The following is a 4,811-nucleotide window of genomic DNA, read 5'->3' as shown; positions in this document are numbered from 1 at the left end:
TCCCCTATACTTGTGGGTCATCAAGACTATTTTCCGGCGCCGTTGCCGGGGAGCATAGCTTTATTTGGAAGTTCACTTGGATTGATATTGTTCGCTGCAAATTCTCCATCATGGGTAAACCTCGCGATACTAAGATCGCCATATTACCATCCACTACAAGAAAAGGTACAATTCCGAGTACCTCCGCTACACTTGATTCACCATCTCGTGATTGATAAACTTGTTTCACCGCCACATGCTTCGCATGCGGGTACATCTGCTGAATCTGAACACTCTCATAATACTGATAATATTTCTGCTGTGCTTGATGATAGTGGTTCATTGGGAACTTTTCTAGATGCTTCCATTGCTAGGTCTAGACAAATTGAAAATGCTCGAAACTCCTGATGTTACTACACCTGTTAATTCACCCGAACTTGAATACTCTAGTGATGATCTTGATGAAGATTATGTGGAACTTGATGATGATTTTATTGAAAAATGCAATGCTACTACCGATGCAAGAAAAATTAAAAAGTTGCTTGCAGGACATACCGTTAGATATAAACCGTCTCCCGATCCTAAATTTGCCACATCTCCTATAAACATTAGGGATAAAGATTATGATTTTTCTCTTGATCTATCTCATATAGCTATTGTTGAGAAAACACCTTTTCGTGGTACCGAAAAAGAAAGTGCTCGTTGAACACATGACCGAGTTATCTACCTTGAGTAGCTTGTTTTCTGATGATGTTAAGAAGCGTACTTACTTTGTTGCTAAAATATTTCCATTCTCATTGAAAGATGACGCTAAAACTTGGTATAATAATTTGCCACCTAGTTCTATTAAAAGTCCAAAAGAATTGCTTGCTGTTTTCTTTCGGAAATATTTTCCTGCTAGTGCTCAACATGCCGCTTTGCAAAGAGTTTATAGTTTTGATCGTGGAGATGAAGAGAAATTGCCTGAGGCTTGGGCAAGATTTTGCTCTCTTATTAGAGCTTTGCCTGACCATGATTTAGAAAAGCATGAATTACTTGATATATTTTATAGTGGACTAACCATTGATTCTAGGGCATACCGGATAGTTGTGCTGGTTGTGTTTTCGGAAAAGAACTCCAGCACGACGCTGAAGAATTATTGGCTAAAATAGGCCGGAATTATGATGATTGGAATACGCCCGAACCAACTCCAACGCCAATAGTGAAGAAGAGGGGTTTAATTAAATTGAATGATGAAGATATGAGGGAAGCCAAGAAGTCTCTCAAGGAGAAAGGTATTAAATCGAAGATGTGAAGAATCTACCTCCAATAGAAGATATATGTGAGATAATTCCCCCTTCATCCATGATTGAGGTAAACTCGCTTCAACGCTTTACTAGGGAAGATATTCCGTATTCAAAACCTCCTCGCGCAATGCTTAGATGAGTTTGATAATTATATTGTTAAGCAAGAAAATTTTAATATGAGAGTAGAGAATCATCTAATGGAAAATTCTCAAGCTATTAGTCAATTGCATGATATTGTGGAGAGAACCTCCAATGATGTTAAGATGCTTGTCAAACATTTTCAAATGATTCAGACTCAAATTGATCAACTCACTAAAGTGCAAAATGACTTGTTAGGGAATAATTCTAAAGAGAAACATGCTTATGAAGTAACAACTAGAGGTGGTGTCTCTACCCAGGATCCAGGGCATCCCAAAAGAATTGAACAAGATTCTCAACGCATTGAACCTAGAGCTCATTCTAGGAAAAAGAAGAAGAAACATAAAAATGTTGTAGAATCCTCTGAACCTGTTAATGATCCTAATAGTATTTCTATTTCGATGCTGAAACCGAAAGTGGTAATGAACATGATAATGATAAAGATAATGATAAGATTGATACTCCCGATAAAGAAGAGGTTGAAGAAGAACCCGAAAAGCATGCTAAAAATAAAAAGTATACTAAAGAAGATTTTATTACCGAGAAACATGGTAATGAAAGAGAACCTTGGGTGCAAAAGCAAATGCCTTTTCCTCGCTAAGAAACTAAAATCAAAGGAAGAAGAACACTATAATAAATTTTGCGATTGGATGAAACCTTTATTCTTGCAAATCCCTTTGATCGATGCTATTAAATTGCCACCTTATTCAAAGTATATGAAAGATATTGTTACTAACAAAAGGAAAATCCCTAATGAGGAAATTTCTACTATGCTTGCTAATTACTCTTTCAATGGCAAAGTTCCAAAGAAGTTGGGCGACCCGTGTATACCTACTATTCCTTGTTCTATTAAGAATAATTATGTTAAAACTGCTCTATGTGACTTGGGAGCCGGTGTTAGTGTTATGCCTTTTTCTCTATACAAGAGACTTTACTTAGATAAGTTGATACCTACTGATATATCTTTGCAAATGGCTGATAAATCTACCGCTATTCCCGTTGGTATATGTGAGAATGTTCCTGTTCAAGTTACTACCAACTCGCTTGATATTAACTGATTTTGTTGTGTTGGAAATGCCTCGAAGATGATAATATGTCTATTATTCTTGGGAGACCTTTTCTTAACACCGCAGGGGCTGTTATTGATTGCAATAAAGGAAAGGTTACTTTCAATGTTGATGATAAGGAACACACCGTCTATTTCCCCAAGAGGATTGAAAAAGCGTGCGGAGTTAATACTATCTCTCATGTGAGAACTATCAAAGTGGGAACTATTGATTGTCCCATATATGAGCCTAAAGAAGAATATCAAACTCTTGTGATTGGATCCATATCAATACAATTCAAGGTAACATGATTGATTTGAGGTTTATTTCTTCATATGCTATGTAAAATTTATTTGGTGGCAAGACTTGATCAACCTTGTTAACAAATACCTTTTATATGCATAGAGGAGGTAAACAACATCTCTTTCTTTCTCCACTTGCTTTAGTTGCTGTAGCACTTTTAATTTGCAAAGTTCCTTAGTTGATTTGAAGATTTCAGAAATTTTCCTGGCCAGTAATAATAAACTTAATACCCAGAAAATGTGCATTTTTCAAAGTTTTCAAAAATTCGCGAAAATTATACCGTTGGTCCTATTTTTCGACGAGGCACCTGGGAGCACCGGAGGATGACCCGTGGGGCACCGCAGGGTGCCAAACCACAGGCCGGCGCGGCCAAGGAGGTGGCCGCGCCACCATGTGGTGTGGGCTCCCTCCGCCCCACTTTGCCATCTCTTCCTCCCAAGCACCTTCTCTCTCCCGAAAAAACTCGTACCAAGTTCATCTCTCTCGCGTTTTTGCTCCGGAGCTCCAGCATTTCTCGATCTCTTTGCTCAGCCCGCATTTCTTTCCGAAATTTGGCACATTTGCTCTTCGGTATGTGACTCCTCCACCCATCCAAGTAGAATTTCGTTTGGTTGAGTATATCTTGAATATTTTGCTGCTGTAGGTAACATGTTTAGTGAGCTTGCATGCTTGTTCTAAGTGGTAGAAACTAGTTTTGATGCATGATTAGTACTCTAGCAAGTTCCTATGGTAGTTTCCCTCAATTTTATATCACCAAATCAAACTTTTATATTGGTTGTTGAAATTTCAGAAAATGGAATGGAATAGATATCACTTGAACCAGCAAGAATTGGAAGTCCAACAAGTTATGGTAGTCAATCGTGAAGAGGGAGTATACCCCTCTTACTACCCGTGCGCGGATTTCATGAGAAGCGCGGGGACATTTGAAGATGTTCAAACTCTAATTTCTCGTGCAGGGCTGAGTGACTTTGTTGAAGGAGAGCCAAGACAATATGTAAAATTAACTATGGCTTTTGTGCAGGACTTCAAGTTTAATTGGTCGCGATCTAACCCCACGGTCCAATATAAAATTTACAATAAAACTGTCAACTTGCCATTTAGTGCTTTTTGTGCAGCAATTAGAATACCGCAATGGGGGTCGTGCGAGAAGATAAGGGGATCGCCGCAAGAACTCTCGGATCTTTACAAGATGATTTGCGATGGAAGGAGTTTCTCAGGTGAAAATGGTAAAATCACTAGTATTCAGCTCCCGGCTATCCGCTACTTTGCTTATTTTATTACTAAATGCGTTCTCGCTAAAAGGATTGGTAGTAAACTCTCTATCCCGGATTTGGCTTTTCTAGCTGCAGCACTGCAAAATGGTAGGTCTTATAATTTGGGGGCATTAATAGCTTATAGACTTGCTACTAATCGTGAGAAAGGTGGAATGTGTGGAGGCCTCATCGCCTCCCGTTTACTAGCTTTTCATAATGTAGAACCTCATCATTTTGATATTCCGTTCCCCATAGAAAGACTTGACATAGCCTCTATGATTAAACATGAATTTGTTTCAGATTCCTCCAACTTGGGTAACCTGTATTATAAGATAATATTTTATAAGAAAGTTTGGAGAATAACTAAGAAAACCGAGAAACTAGTAAGATTGCTCGCGCCTGTTCTGTCTAACCTTGATTCCAGGGGAGATTGGTCGGTCACGTAAGGTGCACTCGGATGCACATATAGAGAGAGGAGGCCAACATGCAAGAGACGACATAGAGGTCGAGGAGCACCTCGACTCATCATCCGATGCAGCAAGTTCCTCGCATCAACATGGTGGATATGCGGAGCCGCCACGCTTTTCTTCTGCGCAGGAGTTTTACTATGACTATTCCATGGACTACCCACCGGCGAGGAACGACCCTCGTTGGGGTTGAACTCCACTTAGGCCAAAAGCCTAAGCTTGGGGGGAGGTACACCGGCATCACTCATTCTTTGCATATTATGGTTGCTGGATACTTGCACATACTTTCTTTGTTCGTTTGAGTGGTTTTCTAATGAGAGGAAGATGATATTTGGGGAA

Source organism: Lolium rigidum, chromosome 4 (genome assembly GCF_022539505.1).
Source record: "Lolium rigidum isolate FL_2022 chromosome 4, APGP_CSIRO_Lrig_0.1, whole genome shotgun sequence".
Lineage (NCBI taxonomy): Eukaryota > Viridiplantae > Streptophyta > Magnoliopsida > Poales > Poaceae > Lolium > Lolium rigidum.
This window is presented reverse-complemented; position numbering follows the sequence as displayed.